This window comes from Rousettus aegyptiacus, unplaced genomic scaffold (genome assembly GCF_014176215.1).
Source record: "Rousettus aegyptiacus isolate mRouAeg1 unplaced genomic scaffold, mRouAeg1.p scaffold_m13_p_11, whole genome shotgun sequence".
NCBI lineage: Eukaryota > Metazoa > Chordata > Mammalia > Chiroptera > Pteropodidae > Rousettus > Rousettus aegyptiacus.
Genome location: NW_023416286.1, coordinates 84,461,822 through 84,486,824, shown reverse-complemented (window position 1 = coordinate 84,486,824; position 25,003 = coordinate 84,461,822). Strand labels below are relative to the sequence as shown.

Sequence of the window (25,003 nt, the reverse complement as noted above, 5' to 3'; positions counted from 1 at the left end):
AAATTAGCTATCTAAGCAGTGTTACAAAGCTAACTTAGGTAATTTAGTGGATGGCAATCTAACTATCACTCAGTTACTGGCCCCCTTGTCCAGAGCCCTTTTCACAGTGCATGCTACACTCTGGGGTGGGGGAACAATTTAAAAATTTGAAGAATAGAATTTTACTCATATCTCCATAGCTTGTCGGCCTGAAAAAACACATTTCTCTTCACTCAGGCCAGTCTGTACTTGAATTTCATGAGTAGCTACAGAGTAGGGTGGCTAAAACATCAGGAAATAAAGCTGGATTTTTGTTGTAGTGGGATCACTTCTCCAATTAGATCATCAAATAGCTCGCTGATACTTGAAAATGCATAGTATCAGTTTACAAAGCTAATTGTTTATTCACTGAAAATTTCTTGAATTTCAACAAGTTCTATTTCTCAGAAAAACCAGATTCACATGGTATTCCAAATGGTAACAATCAAAAAAGTCTTTAAGTGGGTATTAATAGAACTATATTTAAAAAACACAAGGATTCTGTGAATCGTTCAGCATACCTATGCACATTAAGCTACTGCTTTTGCCATAATATGTCTAGTACACGGACCTGTGTTATTCATTATGAGAACCACTGGCCACATGTGGTGATTTAACCACAAATTCAAAATTCACTTCTTTAATTGCACTAGCCACATATCAAGTACTCAAGAGCCACATGTGGCTAGTGGCTTCCATACCAGTCAAAGAACATAGAGTAGAGAATATTTCTATCACCACGGAGAGTGCTATAGGATAGCGCAAGTGTAGCCCATTAAAGAAATACAACACTTAAAAGTACCAGTCACAGTATCGATTATTCACTAACAAAATAGGATGTCCTCAAATAATGAGATGCAAAGATAAGAATGCTCATCTTTAAAATAGGTCTTTAAATTCGCTATGAAGATAACGCCTAGGAAAAATACACATAGTCCATCTAACCTGACCCAAATGTTAAAGTGCTAAGAACGTGACAGCTTCTGCCACTGCTTCTTCGGAACAACCACGACAAGCCACAAAACCTACGAAATTATAGTAGCTGTTGATTTCAACCCATGGGAGAGCTGAGGACACAATGAAACCTATCGGAGCTATCGGAAAGTGACAGGCTGCTCTCATCCCTTACACACAGCTGAAGAAGTTAAACAAGGGTGAAGAAAACCCAGACACCTTTTCAATAAGCTAGTATTGATAGAAGCATGGGTACTGGCGTGACAGCTTAGAATTCCAAGGAGCCCCCGTCACAAAGCAAGTCTGCACTCGACTACCAACTCCTTCCCCGAGGTCTTCACCAACTGCATGCGGTAGCATTCCAGCCGGTGGGGAGCGGGGCAGGGAAGCCGAGCAAGCAGATGTTCCCCGAGGCGTGAGAGGTCTCAGTGCAAAGCAGCTGCCCTTGGAAATCCCTGACCCAGGCAATCAAGATGAGTGAAATCTCAATAGCGTATTCTAGGCCTTTAGAGAGAGTACATGGCAGCTGTCGTCTGAAGACTGGGTGCAGGATACTAGGTCACGGAGAGATTTTCTGAAGAAACAGCCAGAAATAGAACTGAAAACAAAAAGAACATGAGGACTTTAAAACAGAGAGAGAAACCCCCAATTTTGAAAGTTAGTAGCTCAGCTGTGAAATCAAAAGACAGATCGCCAGAATCTCAGTGCACAGATCCCAAGCCCTCGACACATTTGAGGCCGTAGTTGAGCTCCATAAAACTAAAGCATAAAGAAAGCCCAAAGCCAGCTCAGCTAGAGACCACATTGACTCAGATCCCCATCCTAAAAGCCTGAAAGAAGGGCATGCCCTTTGGAAGAGCAAATATTAATTTCTACTATAAGTTTTTTAAATATCCACCATACAATCAAATATTGTGGGATACATAAAAGATCAAGAAAATGTGACTCCTGGTCAAAAGAAGCAGACCTAAGATGGCCCAGATGGTGGAATTACTAGACAAAGACAATTTAAATTAAGATTTATGAAAATGACAAAGGGGATAAAGGATGTCAAGAGTGGTGGACATCATGCATGAGAGATGAAGAATTTCAACAGCAAGGTCATGGAAGCTTTTATGTCTATTAGAATGAAAAATGTATCAAAAGGGAAGAATTCATCAGGTGGGCTTAATGGAAGCTAAACACAGCTGAGGAAAAGACTAGTGAAACCTAACACAGCTGGAGTATCAAAACTGAAAGAAAGAGGGAAAAAAAGAATGGGAAAAGGAAAACGGATAAAAAAGACAGCAACCAAGATCTGTGAGACAGTATGAAATGTTGTAGCACAAGTGTAACTGGGATACAGAAGAAGAGTGAAAATGAAAATGGTACGGAAGACATTTTTTAGTAATTAGAAGAATTATCTCCTGAAATATCAATTCACAAATCCAAGAAGCTAAGTAAATCCTTCCTCAGCAAGCTCAGGATCAAAAACAAAAACAAAAAAACACCCCATACCTGGTCACCTCCTGGTCATAGCGCTGAAAATTAAAAATAAAGGGCAAACCCTAAAAGTACACCCAGAGAAATGAAGACATTACACACACAGGAGAAAAGGGACACAAATGATAACAAATTTCTCACCAGAAATAATGGTGGCAAAAGACAACAAAATGGCAACTTTCAAGTACTGAAAGAAAAATACTGTCGTTCTGGAATTCTATACCCAGGGAAAATCCCTTCATAAATAGAAGAAAAATACAGACTGACAAAATCGGAGCCAATTTGTCTCCAGCAGACCCATACTACAAAGTGCCAAAAAAAGTTTTATAGGCCAAAGAGAAATGACACCAAATGGAATCCCAAATTTCCAAAAAGAAATGAGCAATGGAGAAGGGTTCGGTTCTCCATTAGGTGTTGGTGATACAAAGATGAATGAGCTATTTAGGAAATAAATAACAATCAAGTGAAGGAGACAAGCACATAAACAGGCAATTACATAGCTCTACTTAAAATGTAGCAAGAGGTATGTAGAATTTATTACAGTACCAAAGAGGGAATTCTAACTCACCAATATCCACACTCCCTACTTTGGCATAACTCAGAAATATAAAGTTGAATTGTCTCCACATGAATACATGTCCAGAAGTTACTGTCCCTATGTACATTAGTACCCCAATTCTTCACGTTCGTTTTAAAAAACTAAAAGATAACAACAACAAAATTGATTTAAGAAATGAAATCTAGTGACTCTACCTGTCCTCTGAATTACAACTTCATTGCCACCACTTCTATACAAGTAATATCAATCCCTCAGAGTAGAAACTATGCTGACTCCTCTGCACACACCACAGAAGTGTAACTTCATTAACATGCTAAACTTATGACATGAAATTAAGCAAAACATCATTAATACAACATCAATATTATAAAGGTAAACACGAGAATGAATGGAAATAGTAAGCTTAAGCAATTAACAAGCTACTTTGTGAATGCATAACCTAATAGTTCCATCCGTGGTAAGAGACGTTTTAAAATTTTAGTTTTCACCTAGAGACAAACTTTGAAAAACAGAAATCTCTAAAAGTCATAAAAATAATAATGGCTAATATTTAATATTGATTAAATTTCTTCTATATGTTACACAGTGTGCTTAGAGCTTGAAATGCAGCATCAGATTGAATGCATTTGTGTAATCTCTACAATGAGGAAACTATGTCTGAACCATAAGACAAGCTCCAAAATACTCATACATAAAAATTTGGTAGTATTTAGCTTATGGGGCGGGGGGAGAATCAACCTATTGTTTTTTAGCAGAATTATATTTGTATCAATAAACAGTATCAGAATTCATACGGTACTAAAATAGAATTAGCACATCTCCCTGATATGCTTAACACCTAAACTCTGGGGAGGGTTGGATTTTATCCAAATGGAAGAACAAATTTACAGAGTACCAATGCTAGCTAAAGGCAAGATAGGAAAAAATAGCAATATGCCTCTTCTAGCTCCTAAATCTTCAAAGATCCAGACAGTAATATAAGATACAAAAGACCTGTGTTTCATAATTTCAGTACAATGTTTTTATCTACCTCCCCCGATTAGAAGGGATGAAAGACAAAATAAGGAAGAAGCCATAGGAGAAAAATAAACACAACCCTTCCTCTGATACAACGTAAATTAAATTTGTTGAATACCTCAGGCTTAACATAAAGCATCCCCAGGTATGTGATGCTCTACTGAGCACTACAGGTAGATTCCACATAATCATGACACTATTAAAAAACCAGGTGCCAAGTGAATTTTACTATCAAATTACTTTAAATGTTCTAAAGAAATTTCATTTTAAAAAAATATTGTAACTACTCGAATGAAAAAAAACACTAATTTACCTTTCATGGAATTGTATATACAATTTGCTTCAAGCAAGGCACAATAGAACATAAAAGCAAAGTTCTAAAAGCAAACTTTTAAAATACTTTTGTACACAGAAACACGATAGAAATCACCGTCATACTAACTGTAAACGGTTATTTTGTATTTGGCAATTCGGCTGGGAGCACGTGTCTTCTACCATTTTCTGCACTTGCATACCTTTTAGTTTTATATAAAATTCTTGTCTTAAAGATAAGCTAGAAACACGACCCAGATAGATAAAGTACACAATTCGTCTTTGTCGAAGAACTGGTTAAACACAGAAGACAGAGGGAATTCTAGCACAATGCTATTTGGAGGTGATACACCTCACTTACTATGATGGCTACAGCTGTATCTGGGGTGTGCTGAGTTTTATAAATTAATATAATATCTTCGGGGGAAGTTAAATGAGCACCCCACTGAGTATTATCTCATACTGATAGCAACGACAGTTGAAATAAAATTAATTAAACCAAAAAACAGGCTTTAAAATACTATCTGGATTTTTAGCTATAGTACAACATTAACAGCGAAGATGCAGCTTTCACTCTTCCAACGTTTTAAATACTAACAGGTTTTTTTTTTAATTTAAAATGAAAGATACTCTGATTATCAGTCATCTTACAACTTGAAACATCTGAAGAACTATGTGTGATCATAAACATATGTCCTTAGAGCCCAGAAGGGAGTAGATATTTTCATGCAATCCAGGAGAATTATTAAGCAAATAAAAGTTCACTGATTATAGAATCAATTCTATGTGAATGCATATCTGAAATCCAGAAAAAAATATGTATCGCTTAAAGTTATCTATCAATTTTCATGCAATCTTGTACTATATTTAAGAAGAGAAAAAAAACCTAGCAGCTTAAATAGCTCTGCTTTTTAATTAGCTTTAGTACTGGCAACCTGCTGACTAAATACACGCTTCCAGTCTGACTTCTGCATCCCGCCAGCCTCATGCCTGCTATTACCCTAACCAAGCTACTTAAACCTTTCTCGACAGTAGCTATCACAGTGAGTTGTTAATGAGGGAGAAAACTGCGTCTGACCTTTCAAGCTTCGGGTTAAAAGGCCTGAAATGCCCCAGCCGACCACTGTACCTCAGCAGCACGTGAGCCCACGCTTCCCCACCCTGTCTCGCACAGCAGTTTATTCCCCTCACATGTATCCTTCCACTTATGAAAACCTGTAATCATTTATCCTGTAACTGTTGACTCTTCCGGTAAAATACAAGTGCCATGCTCGACAAACCGTCAACGGCGTTAGTCACTGTGGCAGCCAGTCTCTAAGGGGTCCTGACTTGTGTAACCGATAGGATGCTGTGGAAATTATAGAGTGCGATTTCCAGGACTAGACCACGAAAGACATTACAGCTTCTGTCTCGCTTCCGCTTGGATCACTCCCTCTGGGGCCTGTCAGCTGCCAGATGGGGAGGGCACTCAAGACCACCTAGGCCCACCTGGCAAAGAAAGGAGCTACAGATGCCGAAGCAGCACGGAGGCCTTGTGCCCGCAGCCGTGTGAGTGCAGCACCACTAGGAAGCCCCGGCTGAGCCTTCAGATGACTTATATTCATTACATTGCTATAGATGGCTAATACTGAGCTCCTCATAGACTAATACTTTTAAATAGCTCTAGCCAGCATCTCCACTGAGACCTCATGAGACCGCAAGCCAGAACCTCCCAGCTGAGCAACTACAAATCCTGACCCATGGAAAGAATAACTGTTTGCAGTATTAAGTCACTAAACTTGGGGTTCTTTAAGGGGTAATTTTTACAGTCATTGGTGTATGTTCAGCCTATATAGCACAGTAGCTGGCCCGCAGAGCAATTAACGCTTGTTGAAGGTATGAATGAATGAATGAATGAATGAGCAAAGACCGGATGATGAAATACCTAACAGTGCCACCCCTGCAGATGCTCCCCACGTGAGGGAAAATCATATGATAAAAGAACTAACTATAAAATAAGGTAAAATATTGTAAATGCTTCCAAGGAAATCATACGCCATGGGAATCAGCAACATATAAGATCCCATGATTAATTCTGGGGTGCAGAAGAAATCTTGAGAAGCTCTGGAAAAGGGATGCATCAGGGAACCCCGTAAGACTGAAATGAGAATTACTGGTGATGGTACATGTAACAGCTAAACAGTGTGCATACCCGTTCCACGGTCTTTACAAAAAGGCTGGTGACAACACTATTTCAAAGAGACATCATGGGTGGGAGGGGGAGGGGACCACTCATCGGCCACAATCTTATCACTCAGTAACAATTCCCACCGCTGCACTGTAACTTCAATACTCCTAAATGTTACCTATGAGCTTTTCCAGCTTTAAATTCATATTTTAGTGAATTGCTTGGAAGTTACAGCATGCAGCACGTATTCTACAGGTAGCCAGTACAGAGCAGCTGGCGGAGACGCCACAGAGGGAAGAAGTGAGGTCTCCCAGCAGCAGGTGGCACCTGGCTCGCCAGTCAGAAGCGAGTCACCCTGGAGATGTGTCCTCCAGCCCCATCAAGGCCTCGTATGACTGCGGCCTGAGCCAATGTCTTGATTATAATCTCATGAAAGATCTCAAAACCGGAAGCATCCTGCTACGCTGTTTCCAAATTTTTGACCCAATAAACTGAAATGTTAAATGTTTCTTATGGTTTTTGGCCACTAAGTTTTAGAAAAATTTATTATATATTAATAATGACTTTAATACTGTGCTCCTCATAGAATGCTTTTAAATGCCTAAAATACATATGATTACAAAGAAAACTAAATAAAATAGGATTATAAATATTAAAAATTATAATATCGTAATATATTGGTCTTCACGAATGCATTACACTAAGAAGTAATAGAAAATCTAATACATAGTGTTGAATATAAACCATTTTGTTTCTTTATCAATAGGGTTGATGTCCCCATAAGATGAAGAAACACCAGAAATCTCTCCCCAGCACCCATCATGTGAGCAAAGAAGAAATAACAGATGAAGACACAGAGAAAAGAGAGAGTTATCTACAAGTCAGAAAGAGTGCTCCTGAGAAACCAAATTTGCTAATACCATGATCATGGACCTCTACATCCGAAACTCTGAGAAATAAAAATCTGTTCTTCAAACCCAAAAAAGAAAAAGGGTTTTGAAATAGCTTCAATAACTTGTTCTGAAAACATCTGTGATTTCTGATTTCTGTGGTAATAAAGTCACGGGCCAAATCTTACTGTGCGTGGGGAGAGGGGGAGCTATATTCATAATTTTTTAAAAAAACAAATTTCACTTAAAGCTTAAGGGAAATAAAGATTTAATCTTTTTCCCATTCAAGTTCAAGGACACTATGAATTCTACCACAAACCCCCTGATGGACCATAATCTCCAGGTTAAGAGCCCCTGGAGGCAGATACGGAATAGGAACAGAAACAGTGGAGGAAAAGAAGAAAGTAACTCAAGTCCTATGTCTCCAGTGAGTCAGTGGGAGGGACGAGCAAACTTACAGTTAAGACCAAGGAGAGATGCACAGAAATGCTTAAAAAGCTGGAAGCTTTTGAAGGAAGATACAGGAAAGTACAGCCTTCAAAGAACATCTAGGTTTCCATTAAAGCAAGAAGAAAGCAAACATTCAAGATGACAGGTTTTGAGGTACAAAGGTCAAAGCAGGAGGGCTTCGGAGATCTGGGAGAGTTGGGAAATAATGTCAGATTAGAAGAAAAAGTGGACCTGCAGAGGGAGGAAATATTCTAGGTGCTTGGCGATGACATGGATTGATTGTGACTTTTGATGTTGATTCAAGTCAGCAGAAAAGTGAGCTGAATTATAATAACTAATGAAAATTAATAAGGAAACAAACCATGTGGACTATATCTTAATTCATCTTCTCTGTCCCTACTGCCAGTAGCATCCTAGATGGCCATGTCCTCACCCTCCCTGCCCCTACAATTCTCAGAGCAGTTCTCTACACTGACGTCATCACGATCTCACCGAAATGCAAATCCAACCATGTCCCTCACTCCTGTACTTAAAACTCTTTACCCTTTGTATCCTCATTACTCAGGATGACAATCATGACCATGGCTCGAAGGTCCATCCTAATCAAAACCTTACTTCCTCTTCACCAGTCCACTACCCTCACACTATATGATCTAGATGTAATGAAAAACCCAGAGTCTCTGAAATGTGCACAGGCTGTTTCTTGCACCTAGAACCTATCTACACCCACAACTCATGTCCCATCCACTTAATCAGGCGAATTCCAAGTCAATCTTTAGCTCTCAGTTTGAGCTCAATCTCATGTAGGAGCCTTCCTGCCTCAACTGGGTTAGACACCTGCAGACCTCGCGCTTGCTTGCCTACAGAACAGTACATAGACTACTCTGAAACTGCCTCATCATAGATGTTTACTCAACTGGAGGTATAAGTCCTTGAGAACAGGAAGTGTTCTTTTATTCACTAAATCACTCCTAGAATTGGTCCTAAGTATATAATGTGTTCTATTAATATTCACGTTAGTAAATTAATGAAGCTTTCTATCTTCCATAACTGGGACACGAGCCACAGCTTCTTGGCTTGGTAAATCCTTCTCAACTATATCAGAAAGAATGCTAGGTGTGATGCCTTTTATATTTTCAATAAGAAAAACCCAGACTCTCTCCTTCACTGATCAAAGAGTAGCCCCTTGCATTAACAAGTGTACGTTTCTGTAATGTAATACCATGGAATAAAGTAGTAAGTAAAACATCCATTCAGAGGAAGAAAGCACAGAATTATTTTAAAAGAATATTCAAAAACTTCAAAGTTCTATCTGCCCACATCTACTCATACTTGTATTCAAACATAACACTCTATACTTAAAAGAAGATATGTTAGCTCTGTAAGTGAATGTTACACTTTATTTTTAATAAAAGACAAATCAGTAGTGTACCCACTCATGAAAATTATCCGAAGACATCAACAATTGCTTTCTACTTGCCAGCCTGACACTTCCACTAGGCATCCATTCAGCTGATATGCAGGAAGTAAATTACAGAGGAAAAGGTTACCACAAGCCCTGCAAGCCCAGATTCCAACTCACCCTTCAAAACTCCACTAAAGTCACCTTCTCTATGAAGTCTTCCCCAAGATGGAAGGTGACCTTACCACCTCCACGGAACCTGTTCCTACTGTCCCAGCCCCATCACACTGCACTCAAACGTATACAGATGGCGCACACGCTTCCCTGCTGTTCCCAGAGGGAACAGTCTTATCCACCTTTGCATTCCTATAACAGTACTAGGCACTTGACAATTGTTTAATGAATGAATGGATAAAAGGATGAATAAACAAGTCCGCACACCCTACACATCTTAGTAGATTCAACTCTGAGAGCTCTCGATTTTATTCCCAAGTTTCTACTGATTTAAGGAGAAGCTCTCTAAAGTATTTCATAAATATTTAAAATCCTAAGATAGTACTTAAGTGTTACTACTGAAAATCTAAGTACAGGAAGCTCTAATTAACTCATATTGATGGGCTCACACAGCCCACCTGACTTAGTGAATAGTTTAAATTTTATAACCTGTTTTGATGGATTTTACCACATATATTCAGTTGCTCCAGTCCATGCTGCTATTTCTACTTTACACAGAAAAGTATATCTTGAATATATAGTTTTACAGAAAATTTGTAGAAAATAGTTTTTGCTTTATCATTGTTTTTAACTTACCAATGAAAATAAAAGTTCATAAAAATGCAAAATGAACTTATACTATAAAACCTTATATCCTACCAGGCCAATAACATAATTATTTTAAAAGATTCCTTCAAGCTGAGCTTTTTGAAAGCTAATAATTTATGTTCTATTAACTCACTGGACAGGCACATATTCAGGTCATCAAAATCATTTTATTTTCTTTCACTAAAATCATTTAATCCTCTTTTTAAAGTATGATATCTAATTTGGCATATATCCCACAAGACACATCGCATCTAGGGGGGCACACGAATGGTCTACAGATAGGCGAAACCCGGCCCTGTTACGCACATCCATCTGGAGCACTCGTCTTTGAGCGAGCCAGGCTCACAGAAAACACCCAGATCGTGCTGGAGTTTTCTGGTAGCAGTTGCACCGAGTCAGAAGGCAAAGCTTCTGGAAAGCACTCATCGGAGGCCACACCCACCCTCACCCAGGTGGAGTCCTCACTGGTTTCAGGCCCCCGTGGGCGACTTTGAGGGGAAGCAGAAAAGCCTGTAATTCTATCTGGGAGCAGACCGCACCTGCCAGGTTTCCACGCGGAGTTTTTCTATGTCATTTGTAAAATCTCATCTTTTACCTGTTGCCATCTCAGTCACGCATATCATCAGCCCTTCGGGATGACTCCTTCTCAATTTTATTAGAAATATGCAAAAAAGTTAATTTCTTATCATAGCTACAATACATCCTTACAATTATAATTTTCCTGGGATTAAGATCAGTGGCTATGATACAAACTTTCCTCGTCAGTTTGAAAGGTCAGAACTCTCATATGGATGGCTTCGAGGAAAATCAGAAAATGAGATATACTTCTGCTTTACACTGGCGTTCTGGGTGGAGAGAGGGGCACCATGCAGGTGGCCATTTAACTCTCGCGAAGGTCGTGTTCTCCGGAGCTCATCTGCCAGTTTTCCTGACTGCCCCACGTGGCTTTGAACAAGTTACTTAACCTCTTGCCTCGTTCTCTCTATCTTTAAAAATGAGAATAATAATGCCTACTCTGGGGCTTGCTCTGAAAATTAAGCATGCTCATAACATTAACATTTGGAACACTACTTAGCACACAGCTAATAAATAACATTAATATGATGGCTAGGTGGAGGGCCAGGAGAGGGAGGGAGCAATTGGGGGGGATCGTTTTATAAATTATAGAGATGTCTAACCAATGTACTGTATACTCGAAACTAATTTAAATAATTTAAAAAAAAAAAAACGCATGGTCCTCATGATCGCTTCACATACCTTCCAGTTGGCAGCCATGTTTACTTTCCCTTCATAAATTCTCCAACAACGTATCTCACACCTGTCTATTCCTCGGAAGGTTCCTGCACGTTGACTGAGAGCTGTACGTCAAACTAGGGAAGCGGCGTCCTACTTTGGAGGCCTCATACCCATGTGACAGAGCTTAGGCTCGCTCTAGAGGTAACAGGTGCAACTAGTTTCAAATAGGGGAAACGTTGGCGGGAGACGCAGTTTGGACAGGTCACTGGTTGCTCCGCAGGAAGCTGGCTTTTTAAAGAACAGCAGGAAGCCTTTGCGAGGGTCCTTAGAAGGGACAATAAGGGGCTTCCTGCTCTAAGAGAAGGAATCGAGAGAAGGAACTAGATTCAAGAAATAATCAGAAAGAAGCATTATAAGAGTGAAGTTACCTTCCAAGAGAATACAGGAATAAAAAGTTTAAGAGGAAAGCGAAGGGTTTAATTTGGGGCACATACAGTTTCAAATACGGAGGAGACACACATACAAAGATTTTCAGCAAGCTGGCACATTACTATGTCTCGAATTGAGAGAAAAGGTCATAAGCAGAGACATAGACAAAGGGGATCACCCCAGTCAAGCACTGTATACAGAGGAGAGCAGTGGCTCCAGAAAAAAACAACCTGAGAAATAACAATAGTTTAAGACAGGCAAAGGAAAAAAACACACAACAGAGCTAGAAAAGGAAAGGTCAGAGATATGAAACCCATAACATTTGGCATCACAGAAGCCATGCAATCTCAGTTCTTTAGACAGCAATAAGAAAACTGGATCAAGTAGAGCAGAGAAATTCAATAAATTTCCAAAGTCTAAAAACTAATGGATATTACTGGGAATAAAAAGGGTCATTTCATAATGATAAAGGAGTCATAGCAATCCTAAATGTATATATACTATATCGGAAAATTTCAAAAAACATGAAAAACAGATAGAATGAAAGGAAAAAATGAAAATTCTTAATTATACTTGGAGACTTCAACACTTTCCTCTTGATAATTTTAGAATAAACGACAGAAAATCAGGAATACGGATGTGAACACTACCAACCAACCAGACCTATTCACTATTTATAGACCAATTTTAACAAAAACAATTGCACATGAAACATTCGCCAAGACTTAAAATTGAAAAGGACTGAAATCATACAAACTGGAATCTCTGGCTACAAGAGAATTTAATTACAAATCAAGTAAATCAATATAGATCCTACATGAAAAGGATAAGAAAATATTACAAACAACTCAATTCAACAATGTAGATGATATAAAAAAATTCCTTGAAAGACAAACTACCAAGGCTTGCTCAAGAGAAACTTGAATAGTCCTATATCTAGTAATAGACATTTCAAAGATAGGAATGGCAAATAAGCCCTGGAAAAGATGTTCAACATCACTAGTCATTGGGGAAACAATTTAACTGTTTCTTATAAAGTTATACACTTACACCTACCACTCCCCATACAAAATTAACATGTCCAAAAACAGAACTGTACTCGAATGTTTGTAACAGCATTACTAATAGCCAAAAATGGGAAACAACCCAAATTGTTGACTATATAAACCAGTTATAGTATTATCGAGCAACAGAATACTAGTCAGTAATCAAAAGTTTCTGAAACACCCAAACACGAGATTAGTCTCAAAAGCACTATGCTAAGAAGCCAGACACAAAGGCAGTACACTATCTGATTTCATTTATATGAAATTCTAGAAACTGAGCTATAGTTGAGAAAGCTGATCAAGAGCCAGGATGCAGAAGAAGAATTGAGCAAAGAGCACAGGGAACCTTTTGGCATGATGGAAATGTTTTATATCATAATTGCAGTGTAAGCACGAATATATTTATCAAATTGCACTCAAAATTAGTGCATTATATGGTATATAAATCATACCTCTAAAAAAGTATGTGATACTAATCATACCATTAATATCGTGAATGGTTCACCAAGCATTTTGGCATGAATAACTTAAGTTATCCCTTTCAAATCCCTATAAACAGGGAGAACCGGAACTCAGAAGCAAAATGATTTATGCAACGTCCCCGAGCTAGTATGGCAGAGCCAGCATTCCACATTCGACTACACATAGTAAAGGGCAGGTGCTAACAAAGATCTCAGAGCTTCCTCTCGCTGCTGTACAGACCAACATCTGTTCTTCTAACTATACTTATGAACCACTGCAGGTCATGAAATCAATACAGTGGATTGGGTCACTTTAATGGACTGGAGAGGAGTAAAGAGGAGTGGGAAAGAATGAGAGGGAAAAGATCTGAGTTCGTTCTGCTTAGAAACGTGAAATGTTTTTTCTAAAACGTCTGTTTCAACTGAGAGAATCTATATGTACCTGTGCGCTGGGCTACGAAATAAAATGTTTCTTACTGTGGGTCCTGGTGAAAGAAGTTTGAAAACCACTGTGGCAGGCCAAGCAAGGGATTACAACAGGAGCGCTGGCGGGAATGGGATAAAAGAAGAGATGGAGGCCAGCGGGACCACTGTGCTTCAGATAAATGCGTGTGAGCGACAAGGGAGACTAAAGGAAGTCAAGCGCCAAAAGCGGACACTGAGGGAGAATTCGGCATCGTGACGTCCACCTTCAACTTCTTCCAGCTCACCTTCTCAGACGTGCCTCCCACACTGTCCTCCTCCCGACGTTTTTGCCTCTGCGAGGAAAGCTTTCTTTTCAGCCCAAGGAGAAACAATGAAGAGTCGTAAACGCAAAGACTTGTTTCACCTTGATGCGATCCCTGCACCTTGGACTGCGCCTTGTAGAGTGAGTGCTATCCAGAGAGTTGTGAATGAACACTGTTGACAGTATGTGAACTTTGCCTAGAGACCCCAATGCTATAGTAATACTTCGTCCTTTTAACCAAACGATGCCCTGTGAAATTAAATTCTGAGAGTAACTCAAGAAATAATCTTAAAATGTGAAGTACCTTTGGAGACCTGTAATAAAGCAACTTAAAGAAATGGGTGTGTAATATTAGTGCTTCCCAGAATGTTTCTATTTAATGTTTGAAAAAGTCCTATTACTCGACCCTGTGACTATAGCATGCACCATTCTTAGATGCCTTCTCTCCAGTTCTATCGAAAGAATGCTGTTCACGTTAAGAAGTTCTAAATTAAAAGCACACATGCAATGTGTATGTTGTGGGGGTGGTGACCTTTAACTAGAAAGCATACTGCTAACACAAAGCCTGTGGCAAATGCTCACCTGAGCTCCGACGCACAAGACATCACTTAAAGAGCCCTCAACATATCTAGCTATCTTGTCCTAACAGCTCTGCGTTGATCTACAAGACACGTACCCTAAGACTCGACTGCAAATGTGTCACACCGCCCCTCTCTCCATACATCAGGAAATATGTTTAAAAGGGGTTACAAGGGACAGAACTAAATGCAACAGTTCAACACACACTTGGGCTTGAGTAAAACTCACCAAAACCCTATGAGGAAGGCGGACAGGTATAATTAGGCCTTCCTTCCAGATAAGTGAATAATCCAATCGATAATTTGCCAAGGTGACAAAGCTAAGAAGTGGTGAAATTCTTTCAACAAGAGCCTTCTGATTCCAAATTCGGAGCTCTCTCCACACTTCATCCATCAGCAGTAAGTCAGAAAACACTTAACTTGTTGGTGTCTCCTATTCAAGATAGTCATGCTTATTCCCTAAGCTCCACGACAACGGGTCCAGCTGTCTAACCTAGACTATCCATCGATCCTCCTCTGGATTCAAGCCCTGGCCTACTCAAGAGTCAGGCTAAAGCACAATTTCACAAAAAAAGTGAGAGCTGGGGAGACTAGTTCAGCCAGCGAGTCAACGTGAAGAGGATCAACGAGCAAGCCACGATGGTCACGTGCACATCCGAGATGAAGGTGGATGCAAGGCCACGTCAGTGACCCCGGCAGGTGGTCAGAGACTGATCGCAGGACCCTGTGAAAGCTTCTCTATCCTGTGCGAGGCAGGACTCCATCCCTAGGAAGCCGGACCAGGACCAAGTCAGGCTCAGATCCAAGGAAGCCACAATGCTGCGCAGGTTATCAAAACAGAGACTCATTCTTCTGACAAAAAATTTATGAAAACATTTTAACATGTGCCAGACAACATGCCTGGAAGTACTAATGAGAATTCGTTGTTGCTGCCTTGAAAAGGTTTAAACTGAGACAGATAAATGATGTACTGCTTTGATAAAAAACATGCACAAGGCCCTACGTAACAGCCCAGAGGTTCCTACCTTACCAAGCCCAGTTACAAGGATGAGAGGCCGGGAGCGGAAACAGGATGGAGAACGAAGGGTAAGAAAATCTTTGGAGGAGCAACCCATTGATAAATGTACAGTGAGAGCTTCAAGAGGAGCCTGTTGAAGCCACTTCGTAGCATGACCGTTTCTGGAACTTAGAGTAGACACAGTGGGTTGGGCAGGCAATGTGCAAAGACACAGTCATGTGACAAAAGTAGAATGAAAACTGAAAAAAATATAGACTGCCAATAAAGTGTGAACAAACCTCAAAAATATCATCGTACAGAATATTATCAATAGAAAGTCAGTACTGACACGTCCCACAACCCGGATGACCCTTGAAAACATTGTGCTAAGGGAAGGCTTCCAGTCGCAGAAGTCCACATATTATGTATGACTTCACAGTCACAGGAATGGTCCAAAGAGGCAAACCTATACACAGAAAGCAGACCGGCGACTGCCTAGGCTGGGGGCGTCCGAGGCAATGAGGGAGGGGCTATTTGAGGGTATAAAGTCTCTTTGGGGGTGATAAAAATTTTCTAAAATTGACTGTGGTGATGGTTTCACAACTCTGAAAATATACTAAGAATCATTGAAATATATGCTTGAAATGGGTGAACTATGTGCTGTGTGAATTACAGCTCAATAAGGCCGTGACAAATATACCACTATATATATTCTCATAAAGGTTCAAACAAAAACGGCAGATGGCTTTATTATCGGCCTTAAGAAGCCATTTGAAAGCGAAGTCAGCACAGCAAGCGCATGGGTTTGGAGCCACGTGGAACGAGATTCATGCCACAGCTGCACCGCTCGCCAGCTGTGCATACTTGAGTGAGCTGCCAACTTAACCTCTCAGCCTCAATGCACTCAGCGGTAACATGAGGACAACGTCTACCTCGCAGGGCAAGAAATTACACACGCAATCTGCACGAGGGCTCCACAGGGCCGGTTTCCTACATGTTATTTGAAAAATAAATGTTATCTACAAAAGTCTACATAAATATCCTACTCTTAGATACTAACCACAAGAACACAATATTATAAACCAATTTTTTATATCTGCACAACAAGACCTGTCTCATTTACGTCTGTATGTCCACCTTACCCAAATGCCAAGGTGGCCCTTGGGGTATCGGGGGCAGTGAGCATTTTTGAGTGCTTAACTATGTTCTAAGCACCCTGTTTCATATCGGATATAGGTGAATTTGAATCCAAAACTTGGTCAGTGGAGTGCCATGCTTTGTTCTCTGTACCAACGATATGTATTTTATTGTTATTATTACTCGTTATTTCTTTATCATCGACCAATAATTACATCTATCAGAATAATGTACTTGATTGTACAAGAATCTGTAATTGTGCTATTGTGTTAATCACTTAATAAGAAAGCCTATTATTCAACATGCAGAACATAACTAAGGCATACTTGGTTCTCTTATTTTTAAGCAAACTTTTAAAAAATACACACATGATGTTTTTAGTCTGGTCTACTTTAATTAGCAACTACATATTTCTGAAAAGCTGACATGTCTTTACTTTTTTACCTCTTTCTGAAGTGTGCAATTCATCCCCAAAGAATGAGAGCTGATCTGAATGATTCAAGGTTGACTAGCAATTTGTAAACAAATTTTTCAAATTAACACGTCAACTTCCCCCTTTTACTATTTTAAAACAACGAATTAATGTATTTTACCAGTTCTGCCTCTTATTTTAGCACTATAAAAACAATACGCTTCCAAAACATGCAGTTTTTAGCAGTTTCAAAGGTGTTAGCACAGCATGCCATCAACGTCACATAGTTAAAATTCACAAAAAGGCGACGTTGAGAATAACCTTACCATGTCATCTGTCAATGTCCTAATGCTCAAATGGTGCAAAGAAACCAATATCTGTAATTTATAACAGCTTTTTAAAATTTTAGTTAATGGAGTGCATTTAAAATTCTACAGTGCTAAGTTAAATGTAATTAAATTCCTGACAGTCTAATAAAAATTCATTATATATTGTTTTAATCACTTTCTTAAGATGGACAAAAGTCGCCCTGAATGTGGTAGTTTCCAGTGTTTCCTAAAATCTCTTGTACTTATAAGCCACACAAACTAAAAATCTAACTGTGGCACAATAATTATATTCCCCCCACTTAACAATATTAATTATCATTTAGTATACAGACTTAGAACACAATGGATATAGAGATTTAAATCTAATTTCAGAAATTTGTTCATATTACAAAACAGTGAAACTTTAAATCTACCATTAGCATGCAGCATAGTAGATAATGAAGTACTTTGCTGGCTTAATTAACTTAAACAATTCCAGAAACGAAGAGAATACTGGATGGAGTATTTGCATCTTTAACATCAGTTTGATTTATCACCAGTGGTGACAGTAGACATTTTCAATTTCATTGCTAGATTCTTTGAGAACCCTTTTGCTGATTTCCTTGCTAGACAAATATAAGGCCACTTTAGAAAGTGAATAAATTAGTTTCCTGCAAAGTGGAACTTAAAAGAAAGCATTTAAGAGTGGGGGGGGGGGGAGCCAGACATCTAATTTTTATAAATTCCAGCATCAGGAAAAATTTTGTATCCAAGTAGGGTGAAATCAGTTCCCAATTCTCTTTTCTCTTATTCACTGTGGCATTAGATCTCTAATAGGGAAGAAAAGGATCAAGTGCATTTCCTAAGTATAAAGTCAGATGTATGTACTATCTCATAAGCATAAAAGGATATGTGTGAACAATGAGTACACCTTTATGCTCTCAAATCGACCTCAGAAATGTTCCGGATTAAAAACTGGTACAGTGTAAATCACTATCCCAGATTCTCCTCTTTCACCAAGATGTTCCTTCTTCTAATACAGAGAAAATCATAACTGGAAACCTAAAATGAGCTTTGTATATATACACCAAAGAGAGCACAGCTGAGTAAGTGACCACGCCACTAGCCATTAACCGCACCGCTAAGGTTCCAGACGGAACTGTCAGATAAAGTAGGAACAAAGTAGTAGTAATATCAGATTAACAAAGGATTAGTATTTAATTCTGGTTGTAGAATTTGCTTTTAGTCAATACTATTTTCATATTTTTTTTGGAAATTAACAAGTATGCAAAGAGGTCTTTAAGAGCAGGTGTGATCCTGGGCAGAACTGAAAAATTTGAGGCACTTAGGGCCCCGGTCACAACTCGGAGACTATTACTAGCATTAAACCCAAATTGACATAGCTCCAAATTTGCAGGAAAAGGGACAGTGGAAAGGCTGTGCAGGGGTCTCTTCCTCTCTGCTGAGCGTGGGCTTTTTTGCCACTAGATTCCCAGCCCACTGCACTTGATCAACCACCTCTCTTATTCTCCAGCTGGGGCTATCACCCCAATCGCATCACTGCTGAAAAGGATCACTTCGAGTTTCTCTGACCAGAGAAATATAACCAACTTCTGACATAATACCATTCTAAGCAGCTTAAAAAGTAAGACCAAAGAAAAAGTGTAAAGCTGAAATCCCATTTGGAACGGGATGCCACAATAAAGAGAAAACATGAACTTACATGAACAGAATATTCTCAAATACCAATTTGCGTTGCCTGAGAAAAATGCCATAAAAGTGATGTGAAAAAGAGAGGAGACAATGAAAAGACAGTTTCAGGAGAAATGAAAGTAGAGCCCATGCAAGATCTATGATCTGAAAACTGCAGAAAAGACATGAAAAGTACCAGAGAGGAAGAGGAGGGGACATGGGTTACATAATGCAAAATCCAGAGTTGTAAATACCCAGGATCATTTTTACATACCTTCAAAGGCCTAAAGTTGCGCAGTCTTTAAATCAGAGTTAGACTCAACTTTCAGAAAAAGAGCAGACAAAATCCTTTTTTTTTTTTTGGTCATGGCTTTTTTATATCCTCAAACCATCTCATTGAAGGTCTAACTTTTAAAAGAACTCAATTGGTTAAACACTTGACTTGTATTTTTAAAACTAGATGGGCACATATATGAGCCTGGTTACATCCTATATTATTCCACATGACCTTTCGCAAACAAGAATATGTGATCGATTTCAACAAAACCAAAATGCTGGGGTAGCTTATTTTTCCGGGTAAGAACTCAAGGAAATCTAAGTGTGGGAATGTAACAGTCTGAGAGAAAAAGCAAGAACGTCAAGTTCGTTATTCCTCTTTTGGAAAACACTTACCTATCGATTCTCACCACCAGCCAGACAGGCCAGCAGGGCAGAAAACAGCAGCAAATTCAAGCCCCATGAAAGGACTGGAGATATTGACTAACAGAGTAAAACAGCTGAAAAACTGATCGAAAAATCTGGATTTTATACAAGAAACATTAAAATCAGAGTAAGTTTTACTTCAAGATATAGCTTACAGAAAAGAGATTGCATAGCTATTTGTTTACAGTCATGCAATCTTAAAGAAACCACTGAAGATATGCTAGCATTAAATTTGAATAGATCTAAGCGTGAGTAATTTTCACTCAAAACTGAAATGTCCAATTAGTGTACTTCAAACATGACTAAAAGAATAAACAAACACTAAATACTTAGCGAAAAATGTAAAGGTTATATCAAGTGGCAGCTTTTTGTGGGATGCTTGAACGTTAAAATTAACTCATTTATTATAAAATTTGCATTACCAGGATCGGACCTGTTAAGATTATAAACTTCTCAAAAGTGGAGGAAGATGAATGACATAAAATCCTTATATAATTCTGTGCGATTTTGGCCTTGCTTCTGTATCTACAAAACAAGGATGATATCTTTAAGAAAAAAATTATTATTATTTAAAAAATTGCTTTTATACTAGTACTTGAGGTACTGTTTAAATGTCTGGTTTACCAAGACACTTAGAAAATGAAGTGTCTTCTGGCTGGAGAAAAGAGGAACTGCACACAGCGATCCAGTTCAGAAGTAGCATTTACTGACATCCACACCAAGAAAGAAATATAAAACTGACTCTTGAGTAGAAGCAAATAGGAATGCTTTTTAAAAATAGTAGCAACCCGATGGCAACTTTTCAGGGTCATATTTGTACCACCACCACCACCACCACCCCCAGTGTAAAAGCATATAGTTTTGGACATTAAAACGGTCACACCTAAATGTGACTTTGTGACTTTTAGTTACATTACCTGGCCCATGACTCTATAGGTGTTATGAATGCTTTATGGGATATGATAAAATTGGTAATATCAAAATATGAACAGTTCTGAACACGGGACCACTGGTAATTGGTTAGTATGTGGCAGTAAAGACCTAACTTTTTAGAGCCAACTTCTTCCTGTGGTCCTAGGTTTCTCTACTTGCTGATTCGATTCTCTCCCTAAAAAGTAAGGAGCACCACATACAGAGAACAATGTTTTCTGCTAATAACGATTCCTAGGATGAATGGCCAAAAGGATCGCTCTGGAATTGAAAGAGATAAAAGGTCTTTATAGAATTTTTCATCTAAAGAACACAGGATCCATAAAAAAAAAAAAAAAAAAAAAAAAAAATAGGGTGGAAACACAGCACTACTTTGTCTTCTCATTAAAGCAAAGCATCAAGACCTTCATTTGAAGACAGATGCTGTCAAAAATAGATCACGCTTTCAGAGCACTGTGCTAAATGCTGTAAATAAGAGGTATGAAGAAATGGTCCCTCTCCCGCCCATTTAGTTTACATGTAACAAAGACCAAATAAATTAACACACAAAGCACCATACAAACCCGAGGTACACACGCAGTGAAAACTATTCCAAGCTGTCGCTCAAGATTTTTAGCAAATTTTACATTTTTTTGCATGGGTTAGCACGTCTGAACTAGCAGGGAGCAAAGGCGCTGTCTGTGGATGGCATCAAGATGATAGCCACAGTCAGGTGGCAGGCTAGCAGGCTAGGATCGCCACCATCAGAGCCAAATGCACAGCAACATTTTAATGGTTTTCAGCCGTTGCAGTTCCATTAAATTCACATCATTTAACGCGTCATGAGAAATTACCGACAAGAGGAAAACCTGTGAGGCTGAAGCCTCTGAACTCACTCGACTCAGACCCTCCAGACCAGCTGGTTAGTGGGAAGAAGAAATACATCAAGATTATCTTTGTAAAAGCAGATGGCAGGGCCTCGGCCCTTTGAGATCCTGATGCAGTCAGTCTCAGGTGGGACCTAGGAACCTGCATGCCTGAGGGGGGCTGCGGGCCATGCTGCTATAGCCAGCCCAGGACCCTGAGGGGACATGCATCACACTGCCCACCCCGGCCATTAAACACCCCCTCAGCCTGCACACGCGATTTCTCATCATGTGGCTTGCTTGAGAACCGGTGTTCCTGAAACGAGCTAAATGAAGGGTACAGATAAGAGTTCAAGAGGAGTGAGACAGGGAGCTGGTACTGTTGGGACGTCAAGTGCCATCAAGTGACAGGCACCGATAGTAGTGTTCAATTCTCTTATAACAATCTCTGGTGTCTTGGATGAATTATCAATAGCATCATTTATTCAAGTAGTCTATCTCCAAGTATTTTTCAATCTCATAGGCATATACTTAGCAACTAAGTATCAAAGATTGTTCATTATTCCAAACCATGACGTGACACTATTTGCTTGTCAAAATGAGTCAATGACAGGTTACTTACTGACACGACAAAGCTACATCTTAAGAGGAAAAAAGCAAGGATCAGTCTTAATCTGTGGGGAAAGATAATAAAGCGTTGCTCATACTTGTTTTAAAGTCCAGATTAGTGCTTTCCACAAATGTAATTACGAATATATATTTTAACCTAATAACATTTCTGGTCCACACGCCTGTGTTTATTTTAATATGAACGCCAATTATAAAGATTGTAGAAATATAAAGTGATATTACTACTAACCACGACGCTAAGCACACCTACAGAGTCTATGTAAGGGTCATCTCCCAGGCAACTACACACACCACAATGTGAAAATAATCTTCAAGGGCTCCAGATTTAACATCTCAGAAGGGTCCAAAAATAATACCGAAGCTTTCATAGCACTGAGGATAAGAGTAGAGCTAGCTCTTTGATACTGCAAAGGAAAACTTTTAACTGGACTGGCTCTTCATGTAGTCATCTTTCTAGTCTGAGGTGGAAAAAAGTGGGAGAGGCAATGTTAGGAACAGGTGAGAATTAGGAAAAGCTCTCCAGCTTCTTTTCATCTGTCCATTTATTCGAAGTCACAAAACTGCCTACCTCAGAAAGACAAACACCTATCCCTTATCCATGGCTTCTCGACTTTCAACCACAGAAGAACCCAGACCTCCCTTTTCCACGAGTCTTTCCTTGGGAAAGGAGAGTCATCAAGAAAGGTCAGCTCTCAGGAGAGGTATCATTCAGGCACCCACAGAAGTGGAAAGAGAAGATTCATTTCCAAGAGAAAGCAAGGTTTTCAAAAGGATCAAAAGGTTGTAACAAAACTGCTACTAAACCACTTCCCTGGGAAAACCAATTATCAAATCGCTACTTGGAACTCACCTAGACTGCCGACCACAGGGGTTGGGTGCCTAACACGTCACGGTGTCGGTCTAATAGAACCCCCCAGTACGTTTGTCAATAAACTCATTCGATGTTGAAGTAAAATTAAAAAGGAAAACGAATTCTAGTAACAGAGCTTTAATGCCTTTAAGATGTTCTGTTCAGCTGTTCCAGTTTCCACCTATACCACAAGATCAAAGATTCTTCTCCAACGGGCCCAGGAAAAAGCCATTCAAATCTTTGAACAGCTTTACAAGTGGGTTTAGTTCTAGGTCACAAGAATCTGAGACCTTTTTCATCAACTGGAGAAGGCTGAAAAGCATTCCAAGTATTAGCTGTAGGAAGATTTTAAATGGTCCCTGAGCTTCCAGAATCACCTTGAAGCTTATCCAAACTACCAGATTATTTCTGAGGGTGCCTCAGCCTCACAGATGTCTTGTCCGAAACAAATTTAGACTGAATATATCCGAAGTTATAGGGCACCACTCATTTCATATATATTTGAGAAGTACTTTGTTTACAGTCTAGCATCACATGTAAATTTGATTAACCCTTTTTAGAAAACAATTTAGTGCAACAAATCCTATGTTCACATTCTTTAGCCTAGTAAATCTACTTCTAGAATCTATCCTTAGACAATAAATACAACCAAAGGTTTATATGCAAATATATACCCTTATTTTAAAGAGCCGGAAGTGTAATTAACCTAAAATATTCCAGAATATAAGATTAAACTATAGTCCTGATACGGACTATAATGACATAGGAAAATGCTTACAATAAAATGTTACATAAAAAAAAGTTGTATTTAAAATTGCATATGCAATATAATTCCAACTTCATTAATATACGCATTTATGAAAAAAGACAGAAACCATTGCTAACTTAATACATTTGGATCGTGAAATTTAGAACAATTTTTTTCACATTTTCCTGATTTTCCCAGTTGTCTAGAATGAGAAAATTTATTTTTATAACAAGAAAAGCTTTTTATATGATTATGGATAATACTGTTCACACCAAGCAGAAAATACAGATGAGTTCCTTTTCAAATAAAAATGTATTAGTGAAAGAACTAAAAATGAAAATAAAAAAAAACTAATACTATGAACACAGACTTTTTAATAGCCTGGGTTTTTTAATGCATATTTTCCAATGTCAGAATACATTAAGCACATTATTCATTTGTTTTCTAATTCATATATATAAATTAACCAATCTCAGAAAGCTCCTTGGTTTTGTGAATTATTGATGTTGTCACCTGCTAGAGACTTAATTCTAAGAAAAATATACGAATCACTACATCACAAGCACAAATCCTTTTGACACAAATTCAATTTCTGTGGCCACAATAATATATTGACTTAGCTTTATTCTTCTATTTTATGACACTTATTAATAGCAGAGATAAAAGAAATCTATCATTTTTCTTTATTGTAAATGTAAAAGATCTCACGCTATCTTGAGAAAGTTAAGGGAAATACCACTCAGTTAAAACCCTTTAATGCAAATGAGAACATGATACCAAAAAATAAGATGATTTTCTAATCAAGACCTAGTCTCATAATCCTACCACACAATTAGGCTGCCAACATGTGCAAGACACGACGTCAAGAATAAAGAGGACCCAATCCCTATCCCTAGAAGCTTAAAACCAAAAGAGCAGAAAGAGGATACCAAGATACCAAACAGCGGGATAAACACCGTAACAGAGGCCCTCAACCGCAACTAGAAGCCAAGATCTTCACTTGCTAAGTACATATGCTTAAATATATGCTCATTAATGTGCAAACATTAGGGCAATGATCTAAGACTAAAGTCAAATGAATTTTTAGCCATGAGTTAGGTAAAAGTTATAATACAGGACTTGTTCTTCATACAGAATGATTGCTATTCACTCAACAAACGTTTATTAAAAATTACTGTGTTCTTGATAATAAATAAGTTAAT

At 38.7% G+C, this 25,003-nt stretch overlaps 1 protein-coding gene across 2 annotated transcripts in view; it reads right to left on the bottom strand.

The window, feature by feature from the left end:
- Positions 1 to 25,003, bottom strand: part of DIAPH3 (diaphanous related formin 3) — a 430,201-nt gene that overhangs the window by 387,844 nt on the left and 17,354 nt on the right. The window contains exon 1 of one of the 2 annotated variants that reach the window (XM_036228909.1): positions 23,054 to 23,167. The exons of the other annotated variant lie outside the window; for it this stretch is intronic. The gene's annotated coding sequence lies outside the window, so the exon portion shown is untranslated. Of the gene's footprint in view, positions 1 to 23,053; positions 23,168 to 25,003 lie in introns of those variants that run through there. 2 annotated transcript variants of the gene reach the window in all.